At 28.6% G+C, this 22,747-nt stretch overlaps 1 protein-coding gene across 7 annotated transcripts in view; it reads left to right on the plus strand.

The window, feature by feature from the left end:
- The window catches only part of LOC122849180 (protein spaetzle-like), a 68,787-nt gene that overhangs the window by 42,265 nt on the left and 3,775 nt on the right, over positions 1–22,747 (plus strand). The window contains exon 1 of one of the 7 annotated variants that reach the window (XM_044147792.1): positions 19,312–19,459. The exons of the other annotated variants lie outside the window; for them this stretch is intronic. The gene's annotated coding sequence lies outside the window, so the exon portion shown is untranslated. Of the gene's footprint in view, positions 1–19,311; positions 19,460–22,747 lie in introns of those variants that run through there. 7 annotated transcript variants of the gene reach the window in all.

The following is a 22,747-nucleotide window of genomic DNA, read 5'->3' on the forward strand; positions in this document are numbered from 1 at the left end:
GCTGGTGAAAATCTAAGGATGAAAGACTTAAAACATTTATAAAATATTCAAGAATGGCAAAGATATTAATGGATTACTAAAATTTTTCGTTTCATTTTACGGAGGCTAGGAGCCATGGGCTCAGCCTCAGTATTGAATTCATCGGCGAAAAAGAGAAACGCTTATTTTTTTTTTTAAAGAATGAATTGACGAATAGAAGTCGGAGTTAACGTAGAAGATGAAACTTAGAAAGAATGAGAAGCCCTGTGGTCTAGTGGTTAAGGCGTTTGCCCGGTAAGCAAAAGACCAGGGTCCGATTCCCGGCTGGGGAACTTCGTTATTTTTTCTAAGTTTTTGGTTTTCTTTGAAAAATGTGGAACGCTTAAAAAACTCAATCACGCGCTCTATCGCTCCATCGCCCGCGTAATAGGTTTTTTGTTCTATTGATAATAGTTTTTAATAAAAAAACAAAAATGTAAATTTTGAAAAAATTTGTTCTCTTACTTGAAAAATAAGTCTGTCTAAACTATCCATCAGAAAGTATTTTACACCAGAGGTTTTTTGTTCGTAAAACTTTTCTGTTCAATATTTCATTATTCTTAAATTATTATTTATGTAACTTAAAATACTTAAAAAAACGGCGCAATGAATAACTTGACGCCAAATCATAGTAGAGACTTCGTATTAGGCTCATATTACGCTCCTCAAAAAACTATCACCCGCATTGCAGATTTTTTTTCCATTTATAATAGTTCTTGAAAAAAAAAAAAAAAAATACAAAAGTGAAAAAAAAATTCTGATACTTTATTTTTTTTCTCGAAAACCGTTATTGAGAGGAAAAAAAAACCCTTATGCCGTCACTAGATTTTTTTGGAAGTGCATAATATGAGCCTAATTCGAAAACTCTATCTTCATTTATACAGAAGTTGTGGTTCGCCAAAAAAAAGGCTCATATTATGCTCATCAAAAAACTCTATCGCCCGCATTGTAGGTTTTTTCCCCTATCTATAATAGTTTTTGAGAAAAACAAAAAAAACTCCAAAATTTAACAAAAAATTCGGATATTTAATTTTTTTTCTCGGAAACGATTATTGAGAGAAAAAAAAAACCCCCAATGCCGTCACTAGATTCTTTTGAGGCGCATAATATGAGCGTAATACGAAATCCCTATCTTGATTATAACAAAAATTATGGCTCGCCGAAAAAAAAATAAAAAAAACGGACCAAAGAATGTCATCATATAGAGTTAAAATTAAATGTTTATAAGGCTCGAAAAAAAAGTTTGAAAAACTCTATTGCCATTTTTTTTTTATAATTTTTTTATTGTAAATTCAAAATTCATTGTAAAATTGTAAACGACCGATTCAAATATTTGTAAAAGTAACAAAAATATAATTGAATGTTTATAATTTTTCTTAATCAATTAATTAAACATATCTGAAACTATGAAAAATAAAGTCCCTTTTTTTTCAGTATATCGATCTATCTTACGGTAAATTTCGTTTTATTGATCATCTAAATATTCAACTAAAAGTCAAATATCTTTCTTTTAAATATGAATAATATTTCCGTTAATTCACAATTAAATTATATGTCTAAGCAATAAAGATAACCATGGCCCTAGCCGGAGTATGTAAAATTTCTAATTTTCAACGGGTAACGTGGGCCACACGTCCCAACATATGTTACCAGGTCTTTTTTAAATTTTTTTCGTCAAAAGCAATTATGCCTAGAAAAATGATTCTTAAACCCGGCCTTAGAGTTTTTGAAGGCGCTTTTTTTAAGCCTAGAATGAAGTCTCTCCGATGATCCTATCGCGAGTTATCGAATTTATAGTTCTTCCACTATACGATTTTCACACGATATTACACAATATCTCTGGATATCATCGCAGCGAAGTTATGCTAGGCTTCCAGGGAGCGTTTTTCTAATACCTTTTACCCACTCGCAAAATTTTTTCCTCAATTACATATACTTTTTTTTAAAAAAAAAGAAAAAATAAAAATCGAGAAAAACAGTTTTTTTTTTCTCGAAAGCTATGATTGTAAGGACAATAATTTTATAGAAAAATATATGATATTCAGAAGACCCATTTTTTGAGCTATATACGAAAACACTACTACAATTCTATCAAGAGTTATCGAGGTTCCCGTTGTTATTGCATTGATAGCGTTACGTTACTCAATCGATAACTCTCGATAAAATAATCGGAGCGACTTCATGTAGGGCTCAAAAGATACGTCTTTCAAATACTTATCGTCCGTTTATAAAATTATTTTTCCATGGTTTATAGTTTTTGAGGAAAAAAATAAAATAAAAATTTATTTTTGTTATTTTTCGATTTCGATGTATTTTATTTGAAAAAAAAAATAAATAAAAAGGTGGATCTGTTAGAGCGTGATAGAGTTTTAAATGACGCTGAGTTTAAGCTTAATATGAAGTCTCCACGAGCTTTTTAGGAAGTTATTGAAAGTGCCGTATTAAAAAAAAAAAACCGCCCATTTTGAGAAGCCATTCTGAAGAGTCATTTTTAGGAGCCTTTCTCCATCGCTTTTCTTAGATCAAGAGACAGGGTAGTGCCTCGCGTCAAGTATGAGAAAAAAAAAAAAGTGTGGTCCTTGGGAATTTATTTTAAAATATGATTGATCAGATAAAAATGATATGTCTTCTAATCATTTCATTGAATTAATATCACACTTTTTTATAAAAAAAAAAACAAATTTTTTAGATGTATACTTTTTTTTTTTACTTTGAAATCAATTTCAGAAATTGCGTTTTTCTTGATATTTCTTCAAAACCTTACCGCACTCTGACAAACATTATAAAACCAAATCAGATCAAAGCATTATGGCTTCCAAGTCCAGAGCAATTCGACAACTTTATAAAATAAAATTGAGCAAGAATAGTAGAATGGTCTGGAAGAACCTTTATACCAGTACAGTATTCAATATCGCATCGATGGTGCGCGCGCCATATATTGTTGGGAAAAAAAACAATGAAACATTCACGACAAGTGAATTTAAGAGTGCATTATCAACACCATTAGTAAGAAAATCATTAATTTCTAATGCTACATATAATACTGATTAGCCCAATCATTAGAGCTATACATTGTAACAACAGATTCAGACTCATATTATTATTTAGAATAAAATGAAAACATTAATGACAGTATTCATTTACAACTATTTCCAAACTCCACATTCAACTGTCCTAAAAATCAAGATGATGATGAATGTGATGATAAAAATACGACATTTCCCTAGCGAAAATGCCGACAGTCGGTTTGTGCACTGATCTCATACAAAACCGACACAAAACCGACACACGACTATAAGAATTTCTGAGTCACAAAAATAAATAATAAGAAGCATTTAAGAAATAAAATATTATGTCTAAAAATTTCTAAATAATATTCTTATAATTTAAGACACATTAGAATTTTTTTTAAATAATTTTTTTATTGAAAAAACTCAATTCTGTTTATGTATTAAAAGTGAGGTTAACTGTCAGAATCATCATATACACGACTGTGAGATTTTACAATTCTCACACAATTCCGACACAGGACTGTGAGAATTGTAGATCCGACACAATTCCGACACAAATCCGACAGACGTACGACAGTATAATTTTATTTTGTATTTTTCAATAAAAAAAAGCATTTTATTAATAAAAATTTTTATTCAATATTGAAGTTATAATATTTTAATAATTTTAGGCATATTAGATATTTTTTTTTTTTAATAAATTTTGACAAAAAAAATAATTGGAATCGTCTGTGAGAATTTGCAATTCTCACACAATTCCGACACACGACTGTGAGAATTGTAAATCCGACACAATTCCGACACAAATCCGACAGACGTACGACAGTATATTTTTATTTTGTATTTTTCAATAAAAAAAAGCATTTTATTAACAAAAATTTTTGTTCAATATTGAAGTTATAATATTTTAATAATTTTAGGCATATTAGATATTTTTGATGTGTAAACATCTTTTTTTTTTTTAATAAGATTTGACAAAAAAAATAATTGGAATCGTCTGTGAGAATTTGCAATTCTCACACAATTCCGACACACGACTGTGAGAATTGTAAATCCGACACAATTCCTACACAAATCCGACAGACGTATGACAGTATATTTTTATTTTGTATTTTTCAATATAAAAAGATCTGGTAACGTTTGTTGGGGCGTGTGGCCCGCGTTAACGTTGAAAATTAAAAATTTTCAATACTCCGGCTAGGGCCGTGTTAAATTTTATTTCTTAAATGGTTTTTAAAAGTAACAATACAATAATATTACATTTTTTTTTATTTTTCTGAAAATCGATTTTTTTTTTTTTTTTTTCGTTCAAGTTAAGGCAAGCTATAACTTCTGTTAGAATCAACGGAATGACTCCGTATTAAGCTCAAAAAACGTAGTTTTTAAAACTCTATCGCCCTTTAAGGAGTTTATCCTGATTCCAATTGTCAATTTTTTTCTATTTTTAAACAAAAGAGACAAAAATATTTCAAAAATTCTATTTTTTACTATTTTATGAAAACTATAATTTTTTTTGAAAAAAGTTTCGACTAAAAGTTGTAGGATTTCACCACACATGCTTTTTAAGTCGTATACAAAGTATCTAGGACGATTTTGTCGAAAGTTAGAGCGTTTTTCAGAAATTACTCGAAAACTAGGAATACAATAACTTTTGATAAAATTGTAGTAGAGACTTCGTATTAGGCTCAAACAACGCGTCTTCTAAAACTCCATCGCCCTTCATGAGAAAGAGCATTATCTGTTCAGTCACTTTTTTTTTTTTTTCAAAAAACTAAATTTAAAAAAAAAAAAAAATCGGTTTTTTTTTTAATTTTTATGAAAAATATGATTCATAGTTAAAAATTTTTTCGGAGAGGCGATAGAATTTTCAAATACGCATGTTTTAAGCCTAATATGAAGTCTCTAACATCATTTCATCATAAGTTATCGTTTGCCTAAAAAATGAAAACGGCACAAGCTATAACTCAAAATAGAGTTGTCGCAGAGGTTTTATATTAGGCTTAAAATAATCGTTTTTCAAAATTCTATAACTTTTTCAAATGAATTTCTATCGTACGAATAGTATTTTTCGTGCGAAAAAAAAAAAAAAAAAACACAATTTTTTTTTTTTTCGTTTTTCGGGAAAAAAAAAAAAATGGCCGAATAGATAATGTTTTTTTTTATTAATGGCGATAGAATTTCCAGAGCCGCTTTTTTTGAGCCAAATCTGAAGTCTTTACGACAATTAGTTTAGAAGTTATGAACGTTTTTTTTTTTTGGGGGATAAATCCAATACTGCGGCTGAGCCTTTCGGCTCCTAGCCTCCGTAAAAATCATTTTATTGATAAAAATTTATGTTCAATAATAAAGTTATAATATTTTAATAACTTTAGTCATATTATATAAAAAATTCGAGTGGGAAACACATGGGAAACTGATTAAATGTATTATTTTTAAAAAAAAGTATTTGATAAAAACCTTCCTCAACCTCATAAAAAAACCAAAAAATAATAATTTTCTAATAAAATAATTAATTTTAAAAAAATCTAATATGTCTATAATTATTAAATTATTATAACTTCATTATTGAACAAAAATTTTTATCAATAAAATGATTTTATCTATTGAAAAATAACAAAATAAAATTATACTGTCGTACGTCTGTCGGATTTGTGTCGGAATTGTGTCGGATTTACAATTCTCACAGTCATGTGTCGGAATTGTGTCGGAATTGTGTGAGAATTGTAAAATCTCACAGTCGTGTATAGATGATTCTGACAGCTAACCTCACTTTTAATACATAAACATGAATTGAGTTTTTTCAATAAAAAAATTATTTAAAAAAAATTCTAATGTGTCTTAAATTATAAGAATATTATTTAGAAATTTTTAGACATAATATTTTATTTTTTAAATGCTTCTTATTATTTATTTTTGTGACTCAGAAATTCTTATAGTCGTGTGTCGGTTTTGTGCCGGTTTTGTATGAGATCAGTGCACAAACCGACTGTCGGATTGGTGTCGGATCGGTGTCGCCATTTTCGCTAGGGTTAGATTTTCCAGATGTTACATCAATAAATCGTTGACATTTAGCCTACATTTTATTAGAAAATTGAAATAATTATTAATTGACAATCAAAAAAATAATTGAAACTCAAAAATTAAAATTAATCAATGAATTGATTCAACTATAATTAATTGTATATATATAAACGCAAAAAAAAAAAAAATAACTCATTGAACTTGTTCGAAAGAAAATAAACAAAAACAACATGTGACTTTGTGCATTCGACTTACTAGCGCCGTTACTGGTAATAATATGCACTGGTTTGCTCCGATTGCTCCATTCCACGAGCTTCAACAGCTGCCTATGGTAAAAGCTAATACACAATGTGGCGTTACCCATTACTCTCCTTATAAAACTTAATGAGAATATATAATAAATTAATCCGTCAACGTATGAAAAAAAATATATTATTATTAAAACTTTACAAAAAGATGTGATATCATAACGAAAAAAAAAACCTAGTTTTTCTTACAAAAAGAAGCGTCAAGTATTCGAAATCGTTTAGCTATTTTATTTTTTTAATACAAAAAGATGTGGTACCAAAAAAAGTCAAGGATTAAATATATATTTTTTATGCATATAATTAAGTCTTAACTGTTGACAAAATTTTAAACTTGACCCCACCTGGTTTAATATATATTATATATAAATATGAAATTCAAATTGGGAAAAAAAAGTGGGGTCAAGTTTTTTCAATTGTCAATATTGAATTGTCAATATTGTCATGAATAAAAATGTTAAAAATTTTTTTTTACTTTTATATTATTCTTTGATGTTTAAACTAACAATCGGAATTGACGCAGATAATTTTTCAAATAAATAAAGAGATATAATAATATTTCGAGCGTAGGGTCTAGCGTTCGAGTCAGCCCAGGTGTAATTTTTTTTTTTATTTTATTTTTAATTATTTTTTTTTTATTATTACATTTATCATTTTATTATTCAATTTTTAACCAAAATTTCAAGGATGACTCATTTGTATGCAGGTGGGAAATATAGGTTAAATAATTAAGACATTTTATTTATTTTAAAAATTTATTTGATCTACTTTCCACACATGTTTATTATGATATTATTGGTTGAATGACACCATGTATATGAACTCGACATATAATACATTTATCAATTGCTGGAGCACATTTTACACATGTAACCATATGTAAACAAAGAAGAAAAATAACAGACAAAGGTTCATTATAACAAATTTTACAAACAAATGTATCATCTTTTTTTTTACTTTTTTTTATCTTTTTTTATTTTGTCTTTTTTTTTCTTAATTTTTTTTTCTTCTGTACTTTCTTTACATTTTCCAAAATTGTATTGCAATGAATATCGTTCAACAAAATCATTTCCTTTTATTAGTCGGAGAAAATAACATTCCGGAAAATATCTAGCATGTTCTTCCCATGGATCTTCATTATTTTTCTAATCTTTATTTCCATTTCCACAATGATGACAAATTACATAATCTCCTATAGACGAATAAAAAAATCTAGCTTCAGCCATGGATTCTTTTGTCTGAGTAATATATTTCGGCCAATAATGAAATGTTTTTCATCGTGATTCATATGAGACCAGATCTTTTTCCGCTGGAGGTGTAGTAGATATACCAACACAATGTTCTTCAATTGGAGGATTAGAATATTCTTCCATTTCAAGATCAATATAAAACTCAGCATAAAATGTACAATCTTCTTCTCTTGAAGTAGATGGAACACGATACGAAGCACGAAAATCTGTAGGTATACAATGTGGATCACCTTTCATAGGTATAAGTTGTGGACTCACTCCTCTAGGAACATTACCACAAGCTATATTTCTAATAAAACGACAGCTTGCTTTAGCACGTTGATGATCTAGCCACAGATTGTCACCTCGATTCCATTCTTCAATTTCAACACAACACTCGAAACATTTCAACTTAGATCCATAACCAGTATAATAAAATCCAGCAGCAGAAAATCTTACAGGATCACAAATATCTGCTATCGGTGATAGCTCTATACTTTTTTGTCTAGTTTCTTCTACACGATAAATATGTTTATTATATCTACGTTTTCTATCCTCTACTGAAGACGTCATTTTTGAAACTAGTTGTCGTAAGAGACGACGTGGGTACATTTTTTGATAATGTAATGTGGGAAGGGAGTTTTTACCTAAACTTATGGATGCAGTTCTCCCAATTTATAAACTACTTATTTTCCAATAAAAATGCCACACATGATTTTTTATGAATTTATTTATTTAATTTCGATTAAAAATAGATGATTGTATTTTAGATCCACTACCAGTAAGGAAATGAAAATTTTTCTTATGTTTATAATTCTTACGTCTACTAACAATTTTTTTAAACATTCTTAAAATATATCGGTCGTTCCGTTCAACATCATTCGTAAATAATCGGAGAAATCCGTCGAGCCTCCCACCATCCGCGAAATAATGAAGAGCAACAATGCACCAATGCCCGCAACAATTACTCGTAACACTTTGCAGCTGTATATTGTTGTACTCGTGGATGACACAATTTCTTTTGAGAGCGTAAAAGAAACGGGGATTTCTCGAAGGTCGTCCGAAGCTGTCGAAGAAGAGTCCATGTCTCAAATTATTGACGTAAAAACACACCTGAGATCACAATGAGATCCTGGTTGATTATGATTATCAAGATTAACAATAATTCCACAAGGTTTCGGCCATATATGAGGTAATCGGTCACTAGCGTATACTCCTGCACGTGTCAAATCCGTAAGTGGTAATGCGTCAACTAATTGAATAGCATTCATACCAATGTCTCTTTGACTGTATTAAAAAAAGAATTAAAGACTACATCTACTTCAATGTCGTCTTCACTTTTTCCTCCTCGTATAATTAATTTTTTTCCAATTAACCAATTTTTTAATTTATAAACGTTTTGTTGAGTACAAGTATAATTAGGATAATTTACTCCGTGAACCAATGTTCGTCTGCTGGTAATAAACCAAATCATGGTGATATATTTTCTAAATTAATAATACAATGTTCTCGCAAATATTGTTGTAAAAACATACGTTTCTCTTTACCTCTCACATAAATATTTTTACCAAGTTCTCCAATTTTTTCAAATCATGATTGTAGATTTTTGTAAGTTACTTCAGATGCGTCCCAATCAATTTTATGATAATTTTTTGTTAACCAATTGTTTTGTTGACGAGCTCCTTTTTCAAGTTTCGAGTACTTAAAAGGTGGACCAATTATCCAATGACTAATAAATTTATCGTGTAATGTCAAGACAGAAATTTCTTTCGGGTAGTATTCATTGCGAGATCCAACTAGACACTGAATGTCAATGATTAAAACTTCCGACATATTTATGACTGAATAACATAAACCAAAGTAGCTCTATATATACGTATACCCCTTCTTAATTACTATAATCCAATAGTACCTGACGCGTACTTTCAATTTCTATGATATCATCAAACTCGGCATACACTATACAATTTATTGTTTGAGCAAGTGCAACACCGAATCGTATCTCAATTCTGAGACTTCCATTTTTTATTAAATTCCAATACATGCTATCATTAGCAGAGAGGTCAAGTGTTAAGTCAAATGCAAATAAAGTATAGCCCTTCGTAAAGCTGGAACGAGAAATTTTCATTCCATAATCAGCAAAATGTATTCCAGTTCCAGAAAATAATGTCTGATAGGCTTCAGCATCATGAATATTATTACTCAAACTAGGAGATAATCCTTTACCACCAACTTGGTTTCCATCGACATATAAGGTCAAAAAATTTAAATTAAAATGTTGAAAATTAAATGGATTAAATTTTCTATGTCCATTAAATGCTCTATTATCAACTAAACCAACAACAATTCTTTTTGGTAAACTTCCTAGTATAATATTGTCGAGTGTATTTGATAATATACCTTGAGCTAAAATAAAACTCTTTACTTCTACTCTAGTCAAAGGATATTTTGCAGTCGTTTTAGCCAATGCTTTTGAATGTGCTACAAGTACACTTGGATTGAGCTTAGCACGACGTATGATGAGTGTTGCTTCTAAAATATTTACTTTATAATTTCCATTCTCTGTGTTGTCCATTAAACAAAATTCATTCTTTGATCGTGTTAAAGTTATTTTCATCTCAACACCATTCAATAAAAATTTATTTTGATTAAAAACATCAACATGTAAATGGCCAAGCATCTCAAATTGATTGCCATTAGTCATAAAAAGTGATCGATCTTGCAATCCCCCATTTTGTGCTCCAGCAGCAGCTCCTACTGGTGCTTCCATAAAACCTGGAGTATCTAGAAACCATAGTCCCAATTGTAAATGGCTGTTTGATGCATCTGATCCATAGTTTAATAATGTTTCAATATATGCACGGTATGGATAGGAAGAATTAGATCCAGAGACTGACTTTTGATTAAATAAAACATCACATTGACTAATCATTGTATGTAAAAAATTATTTGTTACACCCACAGCATCAGCAGCAACAGCAGTTCCATCTTCTTTTGTAATTTTACATCTTATCTTCAACATAGTATGTGCCAGGTCAATATCTTCTTCTCCATTAGCTGGAATATGAAATTCAATTGGTGAATCCTCTGTGAGCGTTGTGACTGGATTGTAATAAACCTAGTGAGATTCTTCAACAGTAGTCTGAGTAGGCGGTATTGTAAATAAATCCAATTCAGATTTACTACACTCACAAGAATGGCTATGAAGAAATGACATTATGACGAGAAAATATCAATTGACTTTTTTCTTTTCTTACTACTTTTTGATTTTTTTTCCCACCACCTTTTTGAATTTTTTTCTTTTTTTTTACAACTCTTTTTTTTTTTCTTTTGACAATGGCACGACCTTCTTGATTTTTTTTTCTCTTGAAACGTTGTCTTCCGGAAGTTATACGTTTCTGACTGGTTATTGTCTTTTGTCATTTACTTTTATAGCCAACTCCACCTCGACTTAAAAATGTATCTAGTTTGTCCATAGCTTTTCTTTTTAATTTATTACCCGATTGTGTCAAATGATTATTAAGAGAATCTCTTAAATTGCCCTGACGAGTGATGACATCACCCAAAACATTCATTCCAACTGATAATAATTCTTTCCCAACTGGCTTTAATGCACTTCCAATTAGTGGTAATATTCCTCTACAGAGACCACCAAGAAACCCTCCTATCTCTTGACTACCTTGATTTAAATGTACTTGATGGATCAGTGCCCCACCACCAACTTGATTTTCATAATACTGAATATACATTTTAATTATTTTTTTTTAAATGAAGTGTCACGAATAATGGATCGTATGCAAATGAGATAGGGCCACCAAAACTATCTTTTATATCTATTGTAATAGTGTCAAATGAGTGACGTAATAAGGAAAAATAATGTGGTTGAAATTTTGCAATTAACGACAAGCCGTATTGATAATTACTAGAGTCAAAAGGCACAACTCAAAGTACTTGCTTATTAGATTCACCAATAATATGAGGAGAAACAATATCACAATGTACATATAAAGCTGACGGAAACCCACGTAATATGCTTGCTGGTGCATTTGCTTTTAAAACGTGTTGAATTTTAGTAAAAACAAGACCCTCAGCTTGGTATATAAATCCAAGAATATTTGCAATTTTTCTGGTTAATTTTATTTTATGTTTTTTGCAATCTTTCCCACTACATTTTTTATTATAGTAACAAAACGTGTCCGAGTATTATATACTAATTCAAAATGTTGTATAAAATTTTTATCTTCATTATATGACCATATGACACTATCTGTATTTGGATATACACCACTTTCGATATTTACGTTAAAATTATTATTACCAAGATCAATATTAATTATTCCTTCACTTTTATTTATATGTAAAAAAGCATTTGGAAACGCTATTTCACTCAATCCAACTGACCAGCTTCCTTCAAGATTGAATGCACGATGTAATTGTGTTGTAAATGCAGCTGTTGTATTATTCGGATAATATTGATTATTTTTATTACTAACAAGTGTAATATAAAAATCTTTATTGAACATGATCTTTTAAATTACTTGCTGGTTCCCATTCATCAAAGTCACTAGAATAATTTTTCCATCTAACAAGATATTCTTTTTTCTGTCCTTTTGTCCGTGTGTCAAGAATTTTTTCAACATCAAAATATTCTTCATTTATATTTTGATTTACTTTACTTATTTCTTGTTCATAAAAATAACTGGAAATATCTTTACCTTTTAAATCTTTAATTTCATAAGTAGGTAAAGATTGGCGAATATAAACTTTGGATATTATAAATAATTCTTTTGACCAAGATCCAGCATAACCTTTACTGGAAGATTGCTTTTCATTACTGATTCTAACATAGTCACCAACATGGTATTTATTATTTTTTTTTGTCGGATTTGTATATTGTTTTTCTATATTTTCACGTGCCTTTTGAGCATTGTATATAGTAACAGCGGCTGGGGTCATTTTTGTTGATGAATGTATTGCATTATTATACGCTTGTATAATTTTAGGTAAGACTTCAATACAACGATGAGTTTTTTTATACGTGAAATAACGATAAATTCTTTCTTTGAGTGTGCGATTTACGCGTTCAACTATAGCTGCTTTGATATCGGGATTACGTGCTACACGAAAATGAATTTTGACTTGATCCAGTAATTTTTGTACATTTTTATTTAAAAATTCTTTACCTTTGTCTGATTGTAATACTACTGGTCGACGTCCACTAGTGAAAAAAATTTTTTCAAGTGCTTGACATACAGTATTTCCTGATTTATTAATAAGAGGTTCAACCTAAAGATATTTACTAAGTACATCTATGACAACTAATAAAAATTTATTACCATCATTATAACTTTGTAATGAGGTCAAGTTAGCTAAATCCATTTCCCATTTATCATCTACATTTTTTGTAGTATAACGTAAACGAGAAAATTTTCTCCGGACTGGTTTATGAAGTGTATAAGTATTTTGCGAATCTAACCAATCTTTAATTTCTTTTTTTGACTTTGGGTATTTTTTAAAAATATTTCGTGCACCCGAGAATGATAGGGGATTTTTGGGGTTGTAATAAATGTTTGGTAAATTTATTTTTTTATGCTTAACCATTGTGATGACCTTGTTAATGGTCGCAAAATTGATGTAGCTGATTTTACAGGTTTTGTGGAGGTTTTTTAACTTTACGTACAGTAGATATTTCTTAATCAGAAAAAGACAATTCTGCTCGATCTTCTTTTATAAATTGGTGATGGTCTTAAATTTGGTGTAATTACTTCTTCTTCAGCATCATCGTCGTCGCTTTGTTCCCAGAAACTAATATTACTAACAAAATCTCTAGGCGCATGAATATCTTTTAAAAATCGTGCAAACTGATCATGACCGATCGCTTTAATATTTTTACGATGACGTAACGCATCATTAATTAAATCAATAATACTAGAACCATGAATAGTTTTTCCGTCTATACTAACCAAGCCTTTATCATTCCATTTTAATCGATTTCCGTTATCTGCTCTGGTTATATGATTTATTAAACCTTGTGCTTTTTTTTGAAAAATTTTAGGAACTGCTTTTATAATCAAGTCTAGTCAAGACTCTACGATATTTTTTTCAAATTTTTCGGTCGTTTATTTTTTTTTTTATTCAACGATATGTAGTGTCACAAACTGTTTTTTTACAATATTTTTGTAAACAGCAAGAAAAAAAATAAAAAATCCTACGGAACACTTAGGGTGCACCTTGGGGAACTTGACTATCTTTTTAATTTATCATTTTCATTTTTACATATTCTTATAATAGAGTCAGTGTCAACGTATAAAATTTGTTTACTATTTTCATTAATACAAGAATATAATTTTACTCGAGCGTACGCTGTTGTAAAAGCCGCCAATACAACGTTTGTTGTTTTTGTTAAAGGTTCTTTTTCATTAATTAACTTCCACGAAATTAAGACAGTTTTTTGATTTATTGGTTCGATAAATTGAATTAAATTTTTTTCGTTATCTAGTATATCATAATATTCTTGTAAATCACTGCAAATTGTTTTACGCCATAAAGAACTTCTCTGTCCTAATTCACCATATGAAGAATTGAGCATATTTTTACTCAATGTACGAAGACCTCGATTAAAATCTATATTTTTTTTATCAAGTTTAATATTTTCAGCTTGAAAATATTCCTCGATATATTGATCTTTATCAGATTCAGTTTTGACCCAAGATGGGTACCCACTGGCTTCTTGTTTTTTTTTAAGAAAAGTATTTATATATTCTGTAAATAAAGCGACTTCATTAGTTTCTTTATTATTCATCGACATTTTATCATAATGCCAAACTTCATATATTTTTTCTATGACGTATCCTTTTGTTAAAGCAAGTTTTAGTTCTGACGACACCCAAGTCCCAATTAAACTTCTCTCATTATTATTATGATTACACAAACCTGACTCCATTGTATCAACACATGTACGACAAAGTGGGAAATAAAGTTTTTTATTTTTTGAACGTACAGGCAAAACAGGCATGTGTAAATCAGACGGTGCAACTACACGACATTTTATTAATCCATCAATTTTTGATATATCATTATTTGGAAATTCTTTCTCGATATCGCGACCAGCATATACTTTAGGATGAGCTAATGGAAATGCAGATTGCTTAAGGACACTCGGATACAGACTTGTGAAATCTACATACTGTATAGTTTCCCCGGGTTGTACTGTATATGACTCGACGAAATTCTCCGTTCTACCACCAAAATAAGCATCGCGTAGGTTCAATGCTGTGTAATAATTAGCATCGATAGAATCAACAAATTTTTTTACTTGAGGTACATCTTTCAACAATTTTTGAACATCTCCGATCATCATAATACTTTGAATACTGCGTAATTCATAACGTTCATTCAAAGTTGTACCATCTTTTTGTACATGATCACGATTAAACATAAAACACTCGATACATCCATGCCACCAACTGATATGAAAATGATACTGAAAAATGTTTTTTCGTCTTTCATTTATACCATCAACTCTAATTTCTATACATTTTATTTTTTCAATTGACAAAACAGTAATTATAGTACTAATTTTTCCTCCTAATTTACGATTAATTAATTCTTTTAAATTATTTAATTCTTTAAAAGCCACTGACCATCATAATTTTTTTGATTATGAGCTAATACAATAATTTCACTATATTTCATTTTTATTCCAAATAAACAATCAACAAATTTTTTTACAGTGTCTTTCCTTTCAGCAATAAATTCGCGAGTAGTACATAAATCACATTTATTCTCGATCGGTATAAAAGGTTCATCCAAATAACTCGTATCATTCATACATTTATCGCACACAAGATGAACTACTACATAATTAACCTCATGAATTTTATAAATTTTATTATCATTATTAACTGTTTTAGATTGCATTGTCTCAAAATCATAAAAAACATATCCACAAAGATCTTCTTTTTTTTATAATTCATTTTACTTTTAAAATAACATAAATGTGATGGTGGTTGAAGCTCTTCACACGCAGAACAATAATAATATCCACATAAATGACACGTATTTAAGTGAACTTTTCTAAAACATTTTTTACACTTTTTTATTGCCTCACACACTGAATGCTTTGAATTATAAGATTGAGCTGTCCTATGTTTGTCTAAACACTGTTGTCCATAAAAAACCCGATCACAATCACGACACTCAATTAGTTCTACATTTATCTCACACAAATTATTTAAACATCGGTCACAACGGCCAGGACATGACAAATGCGTTTCAGGTGATGAATATCTTTTATCACAAATTAAACAATATTTTTTTGTACCATGCATAAAAGTTATTATATTATTTATTGGTTTATAATGATGACTATTTTCATAATAAGCAATTGGTATATAATTTTGTTCTTCACGAATAAAACCCTCAACTAAATCTGTACCATCAAATATTAATTCATGTCCATTCATATTATTAGAAACATATTTATATATTTTCAAAACGCGTTTAATCGGACATGTTGCTAAATACATCTGAAATTGTCTCACTTGCTCCAACCCACACCTCTCAGGTGGGATAACAACACCAGATTTATTTATAAATTCAAGAGTCAATGTTTTTTGTAATTCAAATCGAGCGTCACGAACTGCTTTTAATCTAGCCACGTCAAGTTTATTTGTCTCTAATTCAGATAATTTTACTACGATTGATCTTGGTAAACATAAATTATCTTTATTATTAATTATTAGTGTACCACGTCTCGATATTTCACTTTTAGGCATTCAACATCCACCAATAATTCGTTTTAAAATTATAACTTTTATATTAAATGCAGCCGTCGCATCTATTCCACCAGAACTTTGACATATACTACTTATTATTGTCCATAAACGATCAAAAGTAAACTCATTAATTGGTGTTAAATTTGTAAATGAATCACTAGTCATATTTTCTGATCGAAAATTAAAAATAATTCGGTCAGTGTTATTGCTGTAACACGTTGATATACTTGTCGAAAAGCACTCTCAATAAACTTCATTATTTTTATTTTTAATGTATACGTAGTACTTGTGAGTGAAAATTTAGGTATTTCTTCACGCGTTTCATCGAGTAATTCTATACAATCTTCACTACCACCGTCTTGACATTCGTCTTCACTTGAATTATCCATGATTGATATTAAAAATTTACTAAATAAAAATGATAAATTTCCCGAATATATATGTACTCCCACCTAGCTTATATTTACATTGCATGCACTTGTTATATTAAAAAAATCTATTGAACTGACAAAAAAAAATTTAATCGAATAAAAAAAATAAATACCATATTTTTTCGTTCCGGCAAGCGTCACAGCCTTGTTTGTTTACGTTTCACCAGTCAGAGTCACTGGTTTCTGGTACACCGATAAATCCCTCCCGTGAAGAAACTCCCGTTCCCTCGGATGAATGACATTTTTTCGGGTTCGCTTTAACAATGAATGAATGAGTGAATGAATGTTTGAGAAATAGGTTATCAGAAAAACGGTAAAAATAAAATGCGAAATATAAATTAATTTGAAGAAAAAAAAATTGAGATAAAAAATTAAAAACAAAAATGTAAATAACTTTTAAAAACAAAAAAAAAAAAAAAAGTAAAATTAAAAAAAAAAAAAAAAACTTTTTTTCAGAAAAAAAAAGTTGACAAACAAAAAGTAAAATTAAAAAAGAAATAATTTTAAAAACAAAAAGCAATATTAAAAAATAATAGTTTTTAAAACAAAATGTGAAATAAAAAAACGAAACTATTAAAAAAAAAAAATATTTAACAAAAAAATAATAATTTGAAAAAAAAAAATATATTTTCAAACAAAAAAAAAACTATTTATGAAAAATTTTATTAGAAATATAATAAAAAACTTTATAAAAAGGAGTAAAAAATAAAAGCAGTTAACAAAAACACTTACATATCCAATTATCACTCGATGAAGCAGAATCTGATCGTTCACGTTCTTTTTCTTTTTTCCATTCCTCAAGGTTTTTGAGACGTTGGATACGCCAACGCTCTTGAACTACCATCCTTCTAATCATTTTTCTTCTTATGATCTTTGCTTTTTTTTGGCGAATACGTAATTGTCGCTCACCTCTAAAATACATAAATTCACTGTTTTATTCTATTTTAACTTCTTTAATCCTCTCTATTATTTTATTCCACTGTATTATTTTCACTGTATTATTTTTACTTTTTTATTACACTGTATAATTTCATTTTTTTTTTCACTGTATTAATATATTATTTAAATACTTACGTTACATTTTTTTGATAAAGCTCCGATTATTGATAGCATTGGTACGTTTTTTTAAAAAACCATATAAAATTTTTTTTACTGCATTATCTTTTGTAAGTATTTCATTTATCCGATCTTCATCGAGATCGTCTTTGAATATTTTTATATTACCCTCAAAATCTTCAACCGATTGTGCTAAATTATCAATTGAAGTTATATATTTCATGATATAATATATTTCCTTCATACTACTTTTCAATTTTAACTGACCACGTATTTTTTTAATTATCTTTGGACGTTTAAAAGTGTAGTGACGTTTTAGTTTTTTCTTTTTTTAAATAATTTTTTCTTTTTTTTTTAAAAAAATAATTTACCAGTTGCTATTTTGAATAATCTATTGTGACTTGAAATTTAAATTTTTGATATCTTCCGAAAAAGCTAATAAAGATCGCTGTTAAATATTTGATAGATTTATATTCTTTCTAAACACTCGGGAGTACAATTTTAAATTGAATAATACTGCTGTCAGACAATAAACAAAACGTTTTCTATTTAAAAAAAAAATTTTTTTTGGAAAAAAATAAACTCCAACTAATTTTATATTCTAGCATTTTAATTTTATACATTTTAAATAATCAAAAGGACATTTTTTCCTCACATAATAGATCTTTAGACCAACCACCCATGTATTCACCCTGAATTAAAAAAAACACGGCGCCAGCAGTAAACAATTCCATTAAAAATAAATATAGATGAAAAAATACCAAGACAGTGAATATTTTATTTTTCGAACAAAAAATATTGTAGTCAAAAGAAAAAATATATTTTTGTATAAAGAATAGAGAAGTTTCTATTTTCATTTGCATTTTTTCCTATACCTGCTTTTCTCGTTGCTCTCTTTCTCTCCAGCTGTGACGCTCAGGTGTGTCATTGTAATATGTAAATACGGGATATTTCATGCAAGTATGTCACTCAAATAATAATTGTAATAAATATTTCAAGTACAGGTGGCGGTAATTACGATAAAATAAGTATAAATAGAGCTGATATTCGAAATAAAAACAGTTTTTATATATTTATATTCAACAAAAAATATTGTTAAAAAGATTTTAATTTTTCATCTACAATTTTAATAAGTTTGTTGTTTTTTGTTTTATTTTATTAAGTGCATTTTTCAAAATTGTTTTTTGTCTATTATCGTTATTTCAGATAAGAAATCATTTTATTTCCTACTAAGCTATAAGAGATCTATACTTCTATGTGCGAAGTAAATTCGTATATAATAAAAAAAATATATAAATATAATATATATATGAAATTTTATAGTGATCAGCTTATCACTAAATATTATCACAGCGCATGTATGTTTGTGTCATATATCAATGTGGCTTTTTGTTTTTTGCATAGTTTTTTTTAGCTATTATCATCGTTCATTTTGAATGACGTCTTTTGAAAAATTATTATTATTTTTTACAGAGACTAGGAGCCATAGGCTCAGCCGCAGCCTTAAATTCATCGGCGAAAAAAAAAAAACGCTCATAACTTACGAGCTAAGTAACCAAGAGACTTCGTATTAGACTCAGAAGAAGCGCATTAAAGAACTCTATCGCCCGCGTAATAAGTTTTTTGCTCTATTGATAATAGTTTTTAATCAAAAAACTAAAATGTAAATTTTGAAAAAATTTTTTTCTTACTTAAAAATTTGTGGTGTCTAAACTATTCATCAGAGAGTAACCCAAGATTTTTTCTTCGTAAATCTTTTCTGTTTTATATTTCATTATTTTTGAATTATTATTTATGTAACTTAATTAATATAGTACATACGTTTTTATATGAAAATTTTACAAGTTATAAAAACGGCGCAAGAAATAACTCTACACAAAATCATAGTAGAGACTTCGTATTAGGCTCAATTTATGTGTCTCAAAAAACTCTATCGCCCGCTTTGCAAAATTCCTTTCCATTTATAATAGTTTTTGAGAAAAAAAAAGAAAACTATAAAATTGAAAAAAAAAAATTCTGATATTTAATTTTTTTTCTCGAAAACCGTTATTGAGAGAGAAAAAAAACCTAAATGCCGTTACTAGCGTTGCCAACCATACTATAATTATGGTATGTTTACCATATTTTGATCTTCCATACCATATACCATAACGACTTTACCATATACCATAATTTAGTTGTAATGCTGATAGTGAGAGAACTTTCAGTAAAATTAACTTGGCTAAAACAAAAATAAGAAATAAATTAGCTGTACCAACAATGCTTGGAATATTATTAGCTAGTCAACATGTTATTTCCAATTGAAATTGCATTAAATTTAAGCCATCCAAAGAAATGCTTTCACGTATGACTACAAGTACTTTATATTATAAACCAAATGTTAAAGAAAAAGAAAATTATATTAATGATGATGATGATGAGTTATCGGGAGTTTCGTTTGATACAAACTAAATATTTTGATTAAAAAAAAAATTAAACAATATATATTGGGTGCATTCCTTTAATAAAAAATTTTTTTTCGTTTTGCAATTTCGCCCTGTAATACCGACTAAAAACTAGAAACAGAAAAAACGACAAAAGTGATAAATTTCTCTATGCAATATTCCAGGCTTTACAGTTTACGATAATGTGTGGTATGAGCTATGTGACAATAACAAACAATCACAACAAGTCAATTTTCTATTTATTTCAGTTTGATATAAACATTGAACAGTTATCCATCTAATAATTGGAAGCCAAAAAAAATAATGTCATGTGCCAGTACTGCCACTACACGAAACAGCTTTTTCCTATAAAATTTTGGCCGGTATTACAGGGCGAAATTGCAAAACGAAAAAAAATTTTTTATTAAAGGAATGCACCCATTGTTTTTTAATTAAAAATGTATTTTACATTAAAGAGTACTAAAATTCATATGATAAAAATTAAAAAAAATTAATATGAAAAATGTCATTATTAATAAATAATTATATTAATAAAAATAAGTAAATATGAATAAATAAATAAATAATAAAAAAAAAAAATTAATTGCATGGTTTCATTTAATTTATTTCAATAAAAAATTTGAAATTTCCTTTTTTACCATAATGGTATCCATTTTACCATATTTTCCCCTCCTTCATACCATATTGCTGTTTTTAGAGTTGGCAACGCTGAATTGATAGGTAAAATTAAAAGTTAACGATGGAGTCAGCTAGTAATCTCCTTCTGTCACATTCAGTTTCACTTAATAAGTCTAAAACGAGAAACCTACGTGTAGGATTTGAAGAAGATTATCGAATTCATATTCAAATTTGTGACAATACTTCAAGAAAAGGAATTTCATTTGCAGTATATAAATGGAAAAATTTTTTGGATAAACTAGAATTTATATTATCTTGGTACTCAGCTAGTGAAAAAACAGACGAATTGAAAAAAAAATATTCTTCAATTGAGTGTGAAGACAATAAAATATTTTTTAGTTATTCATACAAAACGAGGTCTGTTGTATTTGATCAGGGCTCTGGAAAACTACATGAAGTGTCGATGAATGAAATTGTGAATAAATTACCGTGGGTTGATTGCTGCATAGAGAGTCTGGAAAATATTCCTGTCGACATTTACAATCATGCAACAATATTGTATATGCATAAGACTATAGGAAAAGATAATCTTGATTTTCTAACATCTGATTTTTTAAAACAAATGTTATTAAAAAATTTCTACAAAATTTCTGACGATATTGAAAGTACATTAAAAACAAGTAAACTTTTGTCATATAAATTATGTTTATTTGAAGTAATATTGTATAATTTTGATCGTTTATACATTGACATCGAAAGAGCTTTTACAAACCGTTGGTAATTAGTAATACTACATCATGTACGATTGGATTATTACGACGAATGGATACATTAATGAGGACTATACTTATATACCAAAAGAAATTGCTGTTGCTAGTGTAATTGGCAACGTTGTAAATCATTGGATTCTCACTCCACCCTGTGAATATTCAGAACTACCTATGACTGTCAAAGTTGAAAATCAACGACGACTAAAAGAAATACATGGACTACATTGGTTTGATGGAGAGAGCGACATAGGAAGAGTACTTGATATTTTACGTTCAATTGCAAAACAAAGTAAATTAATTATTACAAGTGGAGACGAGTCTGTAATGTATTTACAGAATCTTTTTGGTCGAGATATTATAAACGCTGAAAATATGAATGAATGGACTATATTTGTAGCAACAGAAACATCTAAATCTAAATGTATAATTCATAATAATTGTTCAACATAAGATAAGTTAATATAGTATGGAATGGGTTAACAATAAAAAACAATGTAATAGGTGGTGAACGATAAAATAACTGTAATATTGAATACTGTAATAAAATTTAATTGAATTAAATATCTACAAAACTAAAAAAAAAACAAAACAACAAATAATTTATTTATTTCATCGACAACGAAAAAAGAAAAAAAAACGAATAATCAATACGACGGCAAGTTAAGTAATCATAATAATTCATAATTCTTTGAGGAATCCTCCTATTATGAAAAGAAGAAAAGTAACGGTGGTTCTTTCTTCTGTGATTGGTTGTTTTGTTTCCCTAGATCAATATTTTTTCTTTCTCACTCTTTATTTTAATTAATAAAATAAATTTATTATTCTGTTTCTTCGTCTGTTTTTTGTAAATTTCTTTTTAGTGTTCCGTAGGACACTTATGTTTTCACTTTTCGTGTGACTTTTTGTTATTTCGCGATAAAAATAAAAGTTATGAATCGAATTGGCTTCTATGAAGGCCATTAGGTTCCATTTTTTTTCCCAAAAGCAATCATCGTATTTATTTTCAATTTTTGGCCCTTATCAGTTGTGATAGTGCCATTTTTCTACAGGGTCCAATTTCAAATATT

This window comes from Aphidius gifuensis, linkage group LG2, assembly GCF_014905175.1.
Source record: "Aphidius gifuensis isolate YNYX2018 linkage group LG2, ASM1490517v1, whole genome shotgun sequence".
Taxonomy (NCBI): Eukaryota; Metazoa; Arthropoda; class Insecta; order Hymenoptera; family Braconidae; genus Aphidius; species Aphidius gifuensis.